Genomic DNA, 18753 nt, shown 5'->3' with positions numbered 1-18753 from the left:
CGGCCTTTTTGAAAACCTGATAATCTTTTTTAATCTGTAGTCCTTAATACATGCAAATTCTCCTGTAGAAAAGCAATACCTATGGGATCTCAATTTGTTACTTTTAAAAAATCCACACAACAGTTCAAAACTAGGGGGTGTTTTCCTTGTGGGCGCTGCATATATTGTCCATCAGTGGTCAAAACCAAAGTCTTTACATCTAGGAACATATATAAAAAAAATTAAATTTGACACCTGACTGCATGTAACACACACTGGGTGATTTATTTAAGAATTTGTCTTTGGGGTCTTTTTATGTAGGGTAGATATTCTGTACTTTCAAACAGAGGATAGTGGTTCATTTTAGTGACCTTAGATGTCACAGAGATCCCAGAACCTTGGTCCAACATAAACAGATACATGAGGGAACTATATTTAGTTACTGGTATTGATACACCTTTATTACTTGAGCAAAGAAGAGAGAGAAGCAAAATGCAGGCTTAGATAATGAGGAAGTAGAAGTAATGGCCAAGTTAGGAAAACTATGGGAATGGGGGGGGGGGCAAATTTGTTAAAATGATAGTTTATGAAGCAGTAATGAGGAGATGGAGTTGGAATGAGTTAGTGAGACAGAAATGAGACTAAAGAAAATAGAAATAGAAGAAATTAAGAAACTGCTAAAAAAATATTAAGGTGGATACCACACCTGGAAGAGACGAGTTAGAATATGGGTTTTACAAGAATATGGATGTGATTCCATTAAGTGTTATAAAACAGCTGCATAATGGGGGGTTTAAAGTACAGATGGAAATTGATTATATGAGGGAAAATAATATTCTTTACAATAAAGGGTGATAAGAAAAGGTCACCAAAGTAACAGATGAAGGTAAAATGGTACACATTGCATACCTCAACCTGGCCAAAGTTTTTGACATAAATTCCCACTCAGGCATAGTAGAAAAGCTAAACAAACTGGGAATAAACACCTATGTCACCAGATGGATTGGCAGCTGGCTCATTTATAGGATGCAGATAATCAAAATAAAGGAAGTTACCTCCACAATCAGACCAGTCACCAGTGGAGTATTCCAGGACTCTGTACTGGGAGCTCTCCTGTTTGGCATTTACTTTTATGTAGTAAAAGTCAATAGCAAAGTGTTCTGGTTGACTAAGTTTTCATATAACTGCAAGCTAGGAGCAGTCATTGAATCCCCCAGTGACTTCGCCATCTTGTAAGAAGGTTTGTCCCAAATAAATAACTGGTGCCAAAATCATTGTCTGAAACTAAATGCCAAAAAATGCATTACTGTTTCCTTTGGGAAGTCGTCTACCCCAGGGAGCTACAGCATTGTCAATACATCCCTAAAAGGTGACCCAGTTGTTCAGGATTTGTGAACTTATGTGGACAGTGACCTAACTATTGACCAACATGTGTCTATTGTTATAAAAAAAGTGCTTCTATGTTGTAGAGCTTACAAACAAAGGGATTATGTCTAGATCAAGGGATGTCATTGTTCCCATTTACTTTGCCCTCATTTCACTAATCTTTGGATATAATGTCCCATTTGGCATGTATCTGTCCAAACACATGGAACAACTGGAGCACCCACAGAGATACCTTACTAAAAGGATGCATAGCCTAAACAACATGTCCTACATGGACTGACTCAAAGCCCTGTCACTATACTTAGTATCCTACAGACTGATAAGAGGTGACCTGTGTTTGGCATAAAGGCATCCTTTGACACATTACTGATGGATTTTCTGCACATCAGCAAGTCAAATGGCATCACAACTGCTCAGTCTAGGGATCTAAACCACTTCCACAACATCAACAGAATGGTTTGGAGGGACATATAGCTTTTGCAGAGGATACTGCTTCTATGAAACAGACTCCCCATCCACACAAAACAAACTTAATCCCAGTTCATTTTCAACTGTAACTTAGATCTATGGATGGGAAACAGAAAATTTACCCCAGGAATGCCCCCTGTACTACTAAAGGATAGATGCAGCTCCTAAATGCTTTATCCCATGCATGGGTCCCCTCAAATTATCTATGGTATAATCCCAGTCATTCTTTTTAGGTGTAATATATAATTATTGACCATAGGATTGGTAAGGACAATCTATGACCAAATGAGATAGATTTTTTGAGCACAAAAAGGGAAATTGGCTAGGTTTAAAATGGCCCACTAGGCCAGCTGGCAGCCTACTACGAACCTGTAAGAAAGGTTTTAAAATTGAAATCTTTAGCATTGTTAAAAAACCATTATAAAATACAGGCAAGAATAATGCATGGAAGATCCATAGCATAGTATTTGAGAAAACAAGAAAGGAAGTAGATAGTTTTGGGAAAAAGAAGGGTATGAGAGATGGAAAAATGTATATTGTTGGGATAGGGAGACAGTGGAGGAAGTGAAAAGAAGGGGCAGAAAATGCTTATTAGTTTGTATTTTGAAAAGTCATATAAGAATATCAAGCAAAGTGAAAAGTTAATGGTATTAAATGAGGAAGAAATACATTAGAAGGAATGAGAGTAGATGAAACACATATATAAATATATGTGGACCTTTTTCAGACTCAGGTCAGGAAATCTGTTTGGTTACATGACTTGCTCCTTCCTTAGAATCATACAGTTAGGCAAATGGATGCCGAGGGAATAAAACCCTGGACAATAGAAAACAGCTCATTTACATCTCCTACCTTAATTCACTGCACAGTTACTATACCCACTAACAGTAAGGTATGAGAGTGAGATGGAGATGCAGGTAGACTAGACATGCATAAATGATATGAGAGATATGGAAAAAAATAAGAACTGAATTAAAGTGTTCAGAGTAAGTTTTTGAGAATAAGACAGCAATATAGAAGAAAAGAGAGGGATATTTAGATAAATGAGGAAAGCCATGAAGGTATAAAAGTGCTATCAGTGTTTTATTATTATTATTATTTATTTTTATTTTGACTTCATGGGATTCCAGAGGACCAGAGTAGACTCCCATTAAAAGAGGGCACTGTATTTGGAAGAAACAGAGGGATAATTAAGAATGGTACAGCTAGCAGCAAATTTCACATCTTTATATATTTGTTTAGAAATTTAATGGAAAAGCAATAGAGTGATAGTGCAATTGGAGACGGAAGAGGATAAGGGATGGGCAAAAAGCTGAAGGAAGGAAGGTGAAAAGGTACAGAGATGAAAGATTAAATAATGAAATTAAAGAAATAGCTAAAATAATAACATAGAAAATACAGTATGTGGCATTGGAAAAAACAGAAGTCTGCAGTACAATGAAGCAGTAAATATAACATTACTGACAATGGGTGGAAGGTATCATAACGAGAAGAAATAAGAATAACAAATATGCAAAAAAAGAAGAAAATTACAAGAGACAGTGAGTAAGATGTGGGATATTTGGTAAGAGTTGCACATCTAAAGTTACCACTGAAAAGCCAGATAATGTATAATGTAGTTGGAGGTAAACTTTGTGATTATGAGTGTGACAAAGGGAGATACTGCCAGCATAGCTAGCTGGACTTTTTAAATAATTATATGTCACTGCTGAATATTGAAATGATTTGTGTAAGATGCTTGTGTTACAACTGTATTAGAACTGCATGTTATATCAAACTTGTTTGTACAGACGTGTGTTGAAAAGATATTTCGTAAAGTACTAAGATTAAAGATGTATCCACAGTGTGTTCTGTTGGAAGAGAACAGAAATGTACATACACTATTGTAACTGTTTAAATGAAGATATTTTAACAGTGGAAACTGGAACACAGGAGGTTAATTTCAGTCTAATAAATTTCAGAAAAATAGCTGAAATTAAATTACTTTATGGCAGCAATGAGACAATATCGAAAATAAGGGAATTTTCTGTATTGTCCTGGAAGTGTTCTATCAAAGATCTGAGGGAAAAGCCCTTGTCTATGTATTTTTACAGGTAGATGCTAAATGCTATCACCTGCCATCAATGGTTCTTTTTTGGGCCTGAGAACTAGGAGTCAGATGACAAGAAATGATGTCATTCTGCAAGTTAGCTCAGCCGTAATATCTGAGATATTAATTTGAGAACTCTCTGGTGAGACATAGCATTCTGTATTCTGTCTTTGACTTGGTAAAACAACTAGAGAAGATCCATTCACCAAATCTGCCTTGCTCTGTAAGTAAGTTAACTAAAACATAGTAACTCTCTTAGATATAGTCAGGAATATAGCAAAACTTAGCTTAGATTTTTTTCTTTATTTATTTGAGACTGTCCTGCAATGCTGTTTTAAATATTTCCTGTGATTCTGAAATCTGGTGTCACTGTAAATATATATTTAGCATTGTGTTGTTCTTTTGTTATTTATTATTAAATAGATTTAAACTTTTCATTGTGGCTGATCTGTGTAGAGATATTTAAGTTCTGAGAGTACATGCATATTTATTTGGTGACTCTGTGGACCACTCCTGTTAGCCTTGTTCTTGGTCAAATTACCATTTGTATTGATAATAGCATTTCATAACAAGATTGGACACCCTTTGTTAAGGGCCTTAAAGTAGCTGATAATGAGCTGACTGATGGCAGTGATAACTACCTTATAGTCTGGACAAAAGGGGGCATAGCTACTAAACCTGTGCCAGCCTTTCCCAGGGGTGTGTGTGTGTGTGTGTGTGTGTGTGTGTGTGTGTGTGTGTGTGTGTGTGTGTGTGTGTGTGTGTGTGTGTATAAATCAAACCTCAAAGAGTGTGTGTGGTTTGTGTGCCAGCTACTTGGGCAGGGGCACGAAGCACTGGTTGGACAGAGAGGGTGCAGGAGGTCTTGGCTTGGCTACTCAGCTGAGATCTCAGCTCTATAGCTGTGCCACTGGGGAGTCTTACTAGGGATCTGAAGAAAGAGGGAGAAGCCAGCCCCATGGTCTGTGTGTGCTCTTCAGGTAAATTGCACTTGAAGCAGACAGCTGCATCTGGAAATATGGTGTGTGTATACTTGTCATACTCCCAGTGTGCATCCTCCACTGTTGCCAGTGGTGAGGCTTGAGGTTCCTTGATTACTATTCCAATGGTGGGGCATCACATTTATTGGTGGCAGTGGTGAGATATCCACATATTGGGATTCAGTGGTTTGGATACTGAACTCCTGTAGCCTGCAAACAGTGGTCACTAAAGAAGATGTTTGTACTCTCAAGCAGCCACACAGTGAACATTCAGAGTTTCATATCACAATAGTTTTATTTATTTCTTGTTAGCTTAGTTAGGGAGAACAGGCAAGGATGTCAGCAGAGAAGTATGAAAAGCTGACAAGGAGCCAGTTGGCTGAGATGTGCCAAGGCAAAGGACTGGGTCATGCCAACCTGACTAAAGGAGAAATGATTGCAGCCTTAGTCACAGCTACATCACAGACCAGCAACTAAGAGGACAAGCAGATTGGCCTTGGGGATGTACAACTCTCGGAAAATGGACAGTTCAGCTTTGTCTCAGAGGATTTCAGAATGTGTCTGGAGTTAAAGAGACTTAAACTGGAGGCCAAACAGTTAGAACTAGAATCAGCAGTGAGACTGTGGCATTTGGAGGCTGAAGAAAAGGAGAAACAGATGGCATTAGAATCAGCAGAGAGACTGAGACATCTGAAAGCTGAAGAAAATGAGAGACAGAGGCCACAAGAAAAGGAGAAGCTGACTCTTTGCCAGGATCATGAAGGTAATGGGAAAGGGAGTAACCAAACCCCAGAAGCAACACAGGTCAGTAAATTTCCTCCACAATTTACAGAGGGTGATCATTTTTATAGTTTTATTCATATGTTTGAAAGGGTATGGTGTCACTCGTTTAGTCAGAATGCAATAGCCTAGTCTTTGTGGGTTCTGTTCAAACAGCTTTATTATATACAAACACATCAGGATTGAGGCTTTATGACTTTAACTTAGATAAACTTATATACAAATTAGCTATTACATTCATACATGCTCACTCTCTGGCTGCACTCTCAAAATGGCACTGAAGCTAGCTTGTACTTGCTATTTTTATGCACATTCAGTCCTTGAAACACTTCTTAAAGATACAGCACACGCACTCTGTTCTGCATCCTTCCTGTTTATGAAATAGGTCATGCAATATTGACATCAGTTGACATGCAATCAATACAAATAATTCATTGCTATGCAATTATACAGAGCTAGATACACATATACAATTATGTCAAGGTTGCTGTGTATTTCACACCAGGTATGGAAATACATACCAAATTATGTGACGTAGAATTTAGAATTAGATTAAACAACTGGGACTGTCTCTACTGAATGTTCAACCTTAGGGACATCAGGAACATCATCAGGAATGGAAGTAGAAGTTAAGACATGTTCTGCAACAGGAACATCGTCTGGATTTGTCTGAGATCTAGAGTCTATATCACAGGAACAATGCTGCAATATCAATTCTGGTACAGGAAGAAGATGTCTGCAATTTCTCCTGTACTCCACACCCTCAGATTCTACAAAGTAGGATCTTGTCCCGGTACATATACATGTTACTTGACCAGTCCGGTTGAAACCTTTCACCATTTGTATCCTCACTGTCTCTCCTTCTTTCAATGGACGAAGGAATCTGTTTTGACTTCTGGAAAGAACAATGTCTGAATAATTGGGCTCTAATGGTTTTGTTGTTCTTAGCTTTAGGCCTCAACAAACTGGAACTAATAGGCAGTGTTTTTCTGGTTTGCCTAGATAGAAGTGTCTGAGCAGGCAAACCAAGTATGTTGTCTGGGGTATGTTTCTGAGATTAAGTAAATTCAAAAAGACATTGGTATTGTCACGCTTTGACCTTTCAAGTAATTGCTTTGCACTCTGTACTGCACGTTCAGCTAGTCCATTCGACTGTGAATATTATGGACTACTAGTAACATGTACAAAGTCCCATTCTCTTGTAAATTTCTGAAACAACTGACTAGTAAATTGAGTATCATTGTCAGGAACAACTTTGTATGGACTACCATGGACTGAGAAATGATGTTTCAACTTAGTGATAACAACAGTGGATGCTAGATTATGTAGTAAATCAATCTTGAACCAGTTTGAATAAGAGTCTTCTAAGTAATGCTGATTGTTCCACTCAAATATAAAAGTGGTTACTGTTGATCAAGGTAGTTCAGGAACCTGATTTAGCTGAAGTGGTTCTCTTTGCAAATGCGGTTTAGTACTAATTTGCATACTGACCAAGAAGAAAGTACTTTATCAATGTCTTTTACTAGAGATGGCCAAAATACTAGTTCTCTCAGCCTTCTTTTGGTAGATTCGGAACCTGGGTGACTACGATGCCAAATCTGGATATATTCATCTTGTAAGGAAGCAGGAACAACAATTTTAGCACCTTTGAAAATAATACCATCTTCCCTCGACATCTTAACTTTGTAAGGAAAATACATTTGCACTTCACGTGGTACACTAGATTGCTTTGACGGCCATCCAACATTAATGTAGTGGTTGAGCTTTTGCAAAATTGGATCAGTCTTTGTATAATATGTCAGCTCATCAAGTCTCACGGTAGTAAAGTTACGCATGTCCATTACATCAAAGTCAAGATTCTCTGCGTCAAGCTGTTTCGCTGTATTTCTGGGCGATTTGGATAAGATATCAGACAGATAAAGAAGTTTGCCATTTGTATAGATGATTTTGAAGTCGTACTTTTGCAATTTGAGCATCATTCTTTGTAATCTCATTGGAGCTGAATGCAAAGTCTTCTTTAGAATAGTAACTAGAGGTTGGTGATCAGTTTCAATCTGAATAGCTCGACCATAGATATAATCATGAAACTTTGAACATGCAAATACGTTTGCCAAAAGTTCTTTCTCAATTTGAGCATACTGCATTTCAGTTTGGGTAAGGGTTTTAGATGCATAGGCTACTGGTCTACCTTCTTGAAGAATAAATGTGCCAAGACCAAATTTTGAAGCATCACAGGAAAGAGTGACTGATTTATTGGCATCATAGTATCTTAATGTAGGTGCGGTGGCAATTTTCTGCTTAAGGTCTTTAAATGATTTTTGATGCTGTTCCAACCAAGACCATGTAACATTTCTGTGCATCAGCTCTCTTAAAGGTGCTGTCAACTCATTGAAGTCTGGTATAAAATTGCCTAAATAGTTGACCATGCCAAGAAAATATTGTAGAGCTTGAACATTATCTGGTGCTGACATCTCAAGAACAGCTGCTTGCTTGTATGAATCTGGTCTCAAGTCAGTGCTGGTAAATAAATGACCTACATATGTAACTTCTGGTAGTCTGAATTTGCACTTTAGAGGATTGAGCTTTAAGTTCACTTCAGGTGCTCTGTCCAGAACTTTCTTAAGGTTTCTGTCATGCTCTACTTCACCATTGTCTCCAACCAAAAAAATCATCTTCTATTATGGCACAAGGATAACCTGAAAAAAATTACTCCATTGCATGTTGGAAGACTTCACTTGCAAAATTTATTCCAAATGGCATGCTTGGGAATCTATATCTGCCAACTGGGGTGTGAAGGCTGCCAGCCCAGCTAGATAGAATTTTGTAAATAATTCTATGTCATTTGTGAATAGTAATATGATTTGTATGCTTGCCTTAGAATTGTAAAAAAAACTACTGGGCTTCGAGACTGTAACCACAGTGCACTCTTCTGAAAAAGAGCAGAAATGTGTATAAACTACATGCCTATGCACATGTATGTGTTGATGGTAAAGGCTGGAATATACAAAGTTAACTTGCAAATGCTAAGAAAATAAGTGGAACTTGTTTATGACTCTGTTATCTCTGTTTCAGCTCAAAGCAGACACAATTTTTAGAGTTATAGGCTTTCCTATTGTCTGGACACAGAGGTAATTACAGGTTTTCAAGGTCATTTTTTTATTTATTTTATTTTATTTTACATTTGTTGACCGGGCTAGTCCAACTGGATACATGTCCATTTTCTGTAGAGGCCTGGGGAGATAAGCTCCAAAATTAAGGTAATAAAACAGTACAGCAAAACTAAAAATTATTTGAAATACATTGTTGATATCCGCGGTAGTGGTGCTGCGGTAGCATTGTCACCTCACAGCAAGACATTGTCCTGTTTGATTCTCAGCTAGAGCGTCTTCTGTGTGGAGGCATGTGTGAATGGGCATGCCTTCGTTGAAGGTTGTGTGTCAGGGCTGGTAACTCGGCATGTAAAAATCCACTACCAAACATTAGCGGACCGGAGTTCCGCTGTGGCGACCCCTAACTGGGATAAGCCGAAAGACACAACAACATGGAGATTTACATCAAAAGGCTAACTTTAAAGCAATTGACTACAGAGTTTAACAAAACAATACAGTACTATTTACATGGTAAAGGGTTAGACATTCATTATAAAGTAGGTTAGGAAAGAAGTAAGGATTGAAATAAAAGTTTTACAGTTGATTAATAAAGTATAACTCTAAGATAATAAAAAAGTTTGCATATATACACCTAAACAAATAATACTCTCAAAGTAAAAAGGCAGTTACTCTATATACAAGGTGGAGCAGTTGTGCTCACAGCTGGATGAGTGTTACAAAGTACATACTCGGTAGTTCCCTGAGAAAAACTAGACTTAAAACTGGAAAAAAGGGGAGGATTACTAATCCTACTTTAAGGGTAATGGGAGAGAGGTAAACAGTAACAATGTACTGGATGAGTGTTAGTCTGGGTTAGTACATGGGCATAGCCATTGTGTCTTTAGTAGAATTATTAGTTGCATTTTGAAGAATGGTAATGATGATGATGCAAGTTTGCTGGGAAGCCTATTGTTTTACGACTTCCAGTTCAGGCAAGCTTCTAAGAGGTAAGTGTCAGATTCTAAGAGATATGTATTTTTCATAGAGACATGTTGAATTCTATTGGTATCTGTTTAGCATGGGAACTAGAAGCAGGTGTCAAATAGTGATGTCATCTAGCTAACCCAGCAGTAATGTGTATTATTAATTTAAGAACTATCTCAGACAGAAAGTCAGTGCATTTAGTATTTTGTTCTTGACCTGTAAACATCTCTTCAGCACTTCTCATCTTTATCTGCCTGGCTCTGTAAATAAGACATTTAGGGTATAGTATTCCTTACAGATAGATAGGAATATAGCAAGAGTAGTCTAGATGTTTTCTGTATTTATGCGTGACTATTCTGCAGTGTTGTTTTAAAATATTTCCTGTGATTCTGAACTCTACTGTCACTGTGTTGAGTTAACAAGTATTGTCTTGTGCTTTTATTATTAAATATATTTAAACCTTTTAATTATGGCTGGTTTTGTATAGAGCTATTTAAGCTCTTAGAGTACTTGCATATGTATTTGGTGATACTGTACAGGCCACTCTAGACTAACCTCAAACGTTCTGGTCACACTTCCCATTTGGATAACAGTAACATTGCACAGTAGAATTGGTCACCCTTTTGGAAGGGCCTTAAGTAGCTAATAAGTAAGTAGTAGTTAGTGGCAGTGATTACTACATTTTAGTCTGGCCAGAAGGGAGCATAGCTAGTAAACCTGTGCCAGTATTCCCTAGGAGTGTCTGTGTGTTTGTATATAAATCAAATCTCAAAGTGTGTGTGTGTCAGCTACTTGGGCAGGGGCACAAAGCACTGGTGAGACAGAGAGGGTGCTGGAGGTTTTGGCTTGACCACTCAGCTAAGATCTTAACCCTATAGTTGTGCCAGTGGGGAGGCTTACTGGGGATCTGGAGAGAGAGGGAGAAACCAGCCCCAGACTGACTGTGATCTCTGTGTGCTCTTAAGGGAAATTGTACTTTACTATGTGTGTACTTGTCATCCTCCCACTATGTAAGTCCCTCACTGGTGTTAGTGGTGAGGATTGAGGCTCCTTGATTACTGGGCCAATGCACTGGCATCACACGGGGTACTGAAAGTAGTAAGTAATGAGGATTTGCAATCAAGCATCACTTGCCAAAATGAACTTTTTGCATCCAAGACAGAAAAAACTGTGGCATTCGGTACTAGGGCTTCAACTTCTTTGACTGTACGCATTGGATAATGCAGTCTCTTTATTAATGCTTTGTTCAAATCTCTTGGTTCAATACATATACTGATTTCATAGAGGCTTTTTTTGAGGGTTGCTACCATAGATAACACCCATTCAGTTGGTTCTGTAACTGGGCAAATTACACCTCGCTGTACCATTTAATTCATTTGAGCTTTGACTTCATCCTGCATAGCTATCAGAATTTTTCTTGCTGGTCTGACTACTGGACTGACCACTGGGTTTAAATTCATAGAATACACAACTGGAAGTTTGCCCAACTTGCCATCAAAAACATGAAAACAGTGCTGAGCCTTCGGTTTGAGTTTCTTCACCTCCATAAGCAACAAGTTTCACAGTACTAGTCACATTGAGTTGTTCATTAGTTCTCACCTTAGCAAATGTGCCTGCTGACATAACATGACACTTTGAACTAGTGTCTACTTTGAGCTCAGTGGATCTACCATTTATCTGGACAGTAAAAAACTCTTCATTCTTTGCCAATAAATTCATTGCATCAACCTTTTCACCGATTACTGATACAACTTCTACATAGAAAGTAGAATTGCAGCTCTCTATATGATCAACTTGCTTTTTTGAGTGACCCTTCTTTAGAACTGTGTGAAGTTTACTGGAGTTGCAAAACTTTTGAAAATGATTCCATTTTTCCACTTGTGGAATTGCTGACTAAATGCTAAGCATTTCTTTCTTTTAGACTCATGACTGGCACCACAACTGTGGCAGTTAACAATAAAGCTGGATTTGGGTTTTGCTGATTCACGCTTGCACTGAATTGAGCATTCTCCTTTCTTAGAACTTGCTGGTAAACTACATAGCTTCCCAGGAGAACCGACAGGGGCTGTCGCTGCCATGTATGTGCTTAGGCCTGCTTCTTCTTGCCATGTGTTGCATGCTGTCTACATTTGCTCTGGAGCCCTCTGAAACCTTGCTCTTATCACTTGCAAGCATACTTGCATGTCTTTCTGTAACTTCATGGATTTGACAAATCTCAATAGCTTTACTCAGCATTAAATCACTGTCATGAAGCAAAATCTTTCACACAGCAGTAATATTAATACAACACACAAGCCTGTCCTTTATTAACTCATCTTTTAAGTCACCAAACTGACACATTTTAGCTTTGTTCCTCAGGTCAGTAATATAAGCTGCAAAAGTTTCCCCTGGTTTCTGATCTCTTATGCAAAACAAATGCCTCTCTAATGTAATATTTGTTTGGAGGTTACACATTTCTCTGAATTTGCACTTCAAACACTCGGGTCTTCCCTTGATTCAGCCTTTACAACAATATGGCGATTTTCACCTTCTCCCTCATATACTGCTGGTGTATGCACAAATGAACACTCTCTTTCAATGGCCTCTGTCTCAGCTAGGTTTAGTAAAATGAATGCCCTGGTGCATGCATCTTTGCCAGAATAAGCTGCTGGTATAAAAATATTGTACTCTTGCTCAAATATTTTCCAATTCTCTGCAATATTCTGATCAAATACAAATGGTGAGGGCTTTCAAAATCCATTTGCCATTATTAACACATAACAGTGAAGGGTTTTGCAAATATGCATGAACACAAACACATATACATATGCCAGAAATTTATGCCAGTATTCGTAACTTTGCCCAATAACACAACAATCCTTTGAATAACTGAACTGTGCGAAATAAGTCTCTTGAGCACTGTAGTACTCTTGAAATCACTGTACTGCAAAAGTAATTTATCATCATTTTAAGAAACATTTCAAAATAAATGCAATGTGTGAATGAACTGGGCAGAAGAAGCTCAGAGTAAGAAACATTTTGAAGTAACTGCACTCTGCGAAAAAATAGTATATGGCACACTGAAACTTCCCCAAAATGGTGGCACTTTGCTAGATAATTCTTTACAGTGCAAGAAACACTCTGCAATGGTGGCACTTTATGAACAGACACACCCAGCACAAGAAACTTTTCAAAATGGCTGTACTTTAACTGTACTTCATGAAACAGTTGCACTTTGCACACAAATGAACTCTTTGAAATACATGCACAGTAGTAAGCACACACTGTAAGCGCTTTTACACACCTTGAGATACTTCGAATAACTCTAGTTATGCCTTAAATACTATACGAAGTAGTAGTTATGGCAAAATATTGTACTTTGTCAAAAAACATGCAATTGCCTTGCTTTATTTATACTCAATGTGCCCTTTTTGCCCTTATTATATCAATTTTGCTCATTTAATCTCTTTTCATACCCCTTGTACTTTTCTTGTGCTCATTTTACTTTAAACATGTCCATTTTGCTTGAAACATGCTTGTTTTGCCTTAAACATGCTCGTTTTGTAATTCCAAGGTAATTCCAAACCCCTTCTGTGCTTTTCTGATAATCATTTTATCAAATATCTTAATTTTAAACACCACTTTTGAAGGACTGGTAGACCTTTGGGTGAGGGAACAAGTCCTTAGCACTTTGCCTGAGGACATTAGAATCTGGTTAGCACATAGGGAATGTAATACTGCAGATGAGCTGGTGAAAAAGGGAGACCTATACCTAGCAAGCAAGAGTTAGATCACAAGAAATTATGTCATTCGGCAAGTTAGCCCAGTAGTAATATTTGAGATATTAATTTGAGAACTCTCTGAGTGAGACATAGCATTCTGTATTCTGTCTTTGACCTGGCAACATCAACTAGAGAAGATCCATTCACCACATCTGCCTTGCTCTGTAAGTAAATTAACTAAGGCACAGTAACTCTCTTAGATATAGCCAGGAATATAGGAAAGCTTAGCTTAGATATTTTTCTTTATTTATTTGAGACTGTCCTGCAATGTTGTTTTAAATATTGTTTTAAATATTTCCTTTTCTTTCTTAAAATCTGTCTCAGGTTTCAACCTTCTGTTACCTAAGAAGTTCAGTTGTGAATTAAAAAAAAAAAATGTTATCTGCTTTTACTGTATTTGTGTTTCTTCCTACTTTGTTTTGTTTTTGCGTCATCTTAAAAGTACTCAATTGTATTTATTAATGCTTGGTGTAACTCATTCTAAGCCTTTTAGTTTAAGCACTTGGGCTTCAGACCAGTTGTTTTACATTAAGAAGGTTTGTGGTCTGCACTGTAGTGGCAGAACAGGTAGCTTACATCCTTCTAAGTTGGGAACTGCTGATTGAGGGCTCAGTGTCTGTTATTCTAAAAGTGTATTAATTCTGGTTTAAGCACTTGGGCTTCAGGCCAGTTATTTTACATTAAGAGGGTTCGTGGTCTGCACTCTTGTGGGAGGAGAGGCTGGACTCTGCCCTTCTGAGCTGGGAATTTCTGGTTAAAGGCTTATAGTGCCTGCATATTTGAACTGCTTCTTACTGAAATTGGTACACCTTGTTTGCTGTAGCATAGACTAGATCCAGGCCTGCTGAATCTAGCTTTGTTTGTATAACTTGAGCATTAATCCAGGCATTCTTTAAAGTATTCAATTGTATTTATTACTGCTTGGTAGTAACTTGATTAAAGTGTAACTATCATTCTAAGTCTTTTGGATTAAGCACTTGGGCTTCAGACCAGTTGTTTTACATTAGGAAGTTTTGTGGCCTGCACTGTGGTGGCAGAACAGGTAGCTTACATCATTCTAAGTTGGGAACTGCTGATTGAGGGCTCAGTGTCTGTTATTCTAAAAGTGTATTAGTTCTGGTTTAAGCACTTGGGCTTCAGGGCAGTTATTTTACATTAAGAAGGTTCGTGGTCTGCACTCTTGTGGGAGGAGTGGCTGGACTCTGCCCTTGTGAGCTGGGAATTTCTGGTTAAAGGCTTATAGTTCCTGCATATTTGAACTGTTTCTTACTGAAATTAGTACACCTTGTTTGCTGCAGCATAGACTAGATCCAGGCCTGCTGAATCTAGTTTTGTTTGTATGCTTGTTGTTTGTTTGCTTGTTATTTCCCTGAAATGCTAATTCCACCTAAAACGCGGCTTTTCAGCACTTCTGTGGATCCCTAGTGATATCTGCATTGCTTACTGTACTTATTTCCTTGTTTCACTTGAAAGAAAGTTATTGTTTGTCATTTTTGCATTTAAGTTACCTGTAACACATTGCATTTAAGTTACCTGGCACTTGCTCACTAAAGCAATTATATAAGTCAGCACTAAAAAATTAAAAGCACTACACCCACACAAACTCCCCTTGAGTACCTTGTTCCCCATTGGCACTTTTTTTCAATTATAAAGGAATTCGCAATACTATTCTAGCATGTCCAAAGGTCAGTTGTCAATCTCCTCTCCGGTCCAGCTGGTGAATCTGGGAATCTTGAGACAATGTTACAACTGCCTCATGTACACAGACAACCCTCTCCTCCTCCCAACAAATTCCAACACATGTGAGAGATGCAACCATATGACAAACTGGAGGCTAAGCTCTCTCAACTCAGTTCTGGCGTAACCAGTCAAGAGGAGAAGGAAACCACACTCACTACAATTCCAGTCTCACATAGACCTACCACGACAGCAAACCAAACACATAAACACACAAAAACATACTCGGAGGCTCTAAATAAAAATCTTTCTAAGCAGCAGAGACCTCCAAAGCAGACACCCAAGCAACCACTACCCCAAAACTAAACACGTGCAACACATAGCTCACAAAGCCAGTGTGCTGAACAGTCACAGACCTTAAGGCTAAAGAACACACCTGATACACTTGTAATAGGTGACTCTATCGTCAGGCACACTGACGTCCCGCTCACCAGGATGAACAAGGAGAAGGTCATGGTGAGCTGCCTGTCGAGCGCTAGGATCCGCCACATAACACAAGCACTCAGGTCACTCCAAGGCAAGTACAAATATGACTCAGTCATTGTCCATGCTGGTGTGAATGACGTGAGATGTACCTCCCTGGACTACATGAAAAGAGACATAGAGGAGCTTTCTGAGCATGTAGCTCAGGCCGGTATGACCCTGACCTTGAGTAGCATCTTACCCTCACCAAGAATGATGCCACAATATGAAGACAAGATGATCAATTTCAACAATTGGCTTAAGTATTGGTGTCATTCAAAGGGGATCCAATGCCTGTCAGCCTGGGATGACATGCTCGACAAGCCACGATGCTTCGCTAGGGACAGCTTGTACCTGTCACCCCTGGGCTTTCGGATATTGGCAAAGGCTCTTGCTACCCCCATAGTGCCTTTTTTAGGCAAGGCTCAAAAGACGAACCCACCTCCACCTCCATAGGTATCACAAGGGATAAGAAACTAAGAGTAATGCTACTCAACGCCAGAAGTCTAAACCTCAAGATGCATGCACTCAAAACTCTCCTTAGCATGGAGAACATCGATATCTGTGCAGTAACAGAAACCTGGTTCAAGGCTCCCGAGAGCACCCCAGCACTACCAGGTTATACCTCATACCATGCTTTTTGGCCCAAAAACTTGGACCGAACCACAAAAGGAGGGGGAGTATCAATATTCGTCAAAGATACCCACACCTCCAGGTTGGTGGCACAGCACGAAGCATCAGAGACTATCCATGTGCAACTAACAGTGGGTAAAACTGCCTTCCAGTTTATAGCCTGCTACAGACCACCCTCCCAAACCCAGGAACCCCACTCAGCCTTCTTGAGAATACTGGAAAATATGAAGGTCTCTCCAAACACCATTATATTGGGCGACTTCAACTACCCAAACATAGACTGGGAGCATTACTCTAGCTCCAACACCCTAGCCCAAAGGTTCCTAGAATTTATAAACTCAAATGCTATGGAACAACTTGTTACCACTCCCACAAGAGGGGAAAACATACTGGACCTGATCATCACCAACATGGGGACTCTATGCTCCAGACCAAAAGTGTATCCCTCACTGGTAAGATCAGACCATAAACTAATCTCACTGGATATTCACATCCCGACCCCACCCCCTGCCCAGAAAACCACAGTGAAAAACTTCTCTAAAGCAAATTTCATACTCCTCAAAACCGAGGTGGAATCCTTCAAAGCCCCCGGGCCTGTGGAAAATACGGCCAAGACCGCAGAATCGTTTATAAACGCATTCTATGAACACCTTCAGGAATGCATGGATCATGCAATCCCAAATAAAACCAAGACGCAATCCTCCAAAGGCAGACATCCTGTCTGGTGGACCCCAGCCATAAACAAACTATACAACAGAAGGAGGAAGCTACTAGCAAAATCCCAACAAGGGAAGGCATCTCTGATCAGTATTAGTAAAAAACTACGGGCACTCATAAAATCGTCTAAAGCCAGCTTCGAGAGAAAAATTGCACAGGACACTAAAGATAATCACAAGGCTTACTTTAGTTTTGTTAGGAACCTGGGTGGGAATTCCCAGATATGCTCAGAATTAGTCTAAAATGACTAAAAATACACCGAACCCACAGACATTGCCAACATCCTAGCTGACAGGTTCAGCGCAAATTTCTCCCCACCAAAAGGGCAAATATCTATTCCAGCAGAGTGCTGCCCCCCTGACATCTCAGATGCTCAGGTAAGAGCCGCCCTCTCCAAAGCAAAAAACACAGCATCAATGGGACCAGACGGTGTCCCGGGCTGCGTCCTACATGAACTCCAAGAAGAGCTAAACCCAAACATAAAACTACTGTTCAGTCTCAGCCTTACTACAGGATATGTACCCAAAGAGTGGCATACAGCAACAGTGGTCCCTCTCCACAAAGGTGGTGCCTCAACGGATCCTAGAAATTATCGCCCCATAAGCCTGACTAGCTTGGTCTGCAAAGCTATGGAAAGGATCATCATGGACCTCATAAATAAAGATATTGGGGACCTACAGGCACTGGATCCTACCCAGTTCAACTTTGTTAAGGGCAGATCCTGCCTCTTAAACCTGGTTGATTTCTTTGAAACAGTCACCAAGGCCATTGACGAGGGGAAGGTGGTCCACACAGCCTACCTGGACCTCGCAAAAGCCTTCGATACAATACCCCACTCAGGCATTATAGATAAGCTCACCAGCTTAAATATAAACCCCTATGTCACTAGATGGGTGGCAAACTGGCTCAAGGACAGAACCCACGTGGTTAGAATTGCTGGAGCCATGCCAGACTCCAAACCAGTTACAAGTGGCATCCCACAAGGCTCAGTCCTGGGACCTCTCTTGTTCGGTATATATTTCTCAGAGGTACAGGCCAACACAGAAGGACTATGGCTGACCAAGTTCGCAGATGACTGCAAACTGGGCACCATAATCAACTCTCCAGCCGACACAAGCATCCTCCAAAAGGGCCTCATAGAAACAGACAGCTGGTGCCAGAGCCATGGCCTCAAGCTAAACGCCAAAAAGTGTATAGTCATCCCCTTTGGCAAAAACAAAGTGCCCACAAATTACCACATAGGTGGTAATCCATTAAGTACAGAAGAAGTAATTAGGGACCTGGGGACCCAAGTTGATAGCAATCTCTCATTTGACAACCACTTGGCCAAAGTGGTTAGAAAAACATTTTATATAGCCCACCTAATCATGAAGGGATTCACATCTAGATCAGGGGAGGTCATCGTGCCTCTTTACTCATCCCTCATCAGGCACATAATTGAGTACAATGCCCCTTTTGGGATGTACCTTACCAGACACCTGCAGCAACTGGAAAGACCCCAAAAGTACCTCACCAAGAGGATCAAAGGGCTCAAACAGATGCCATATGCTGCCCGGTTAAAGAAACTCCAGCTCTACTCAGTGGCATACCGCCTGCTCAGAGGCGATCTGTGCCTGACGTATAAAGCCATGTCCAACCCGGAATTAATGGACATGCTGCACCTCAGAAAATCCAAATCCCATCGACCT

This window comes from Protopterus annectens, chromosome 7.part0 (assembly GCF_019279795.1).
Source record: "Protopterus annectens isolate FY-2018-M chromosome 7.part0, PAN1.0, whole genome shotgun sequence".
NCBI lineage: Eukaryota > Metazoa > Chordata > Ceratodontiformes > Protopteridae > Protopterus > Protopterus annectens.
Note: the sequence above shows the minus strand (reverse complement) of the source record.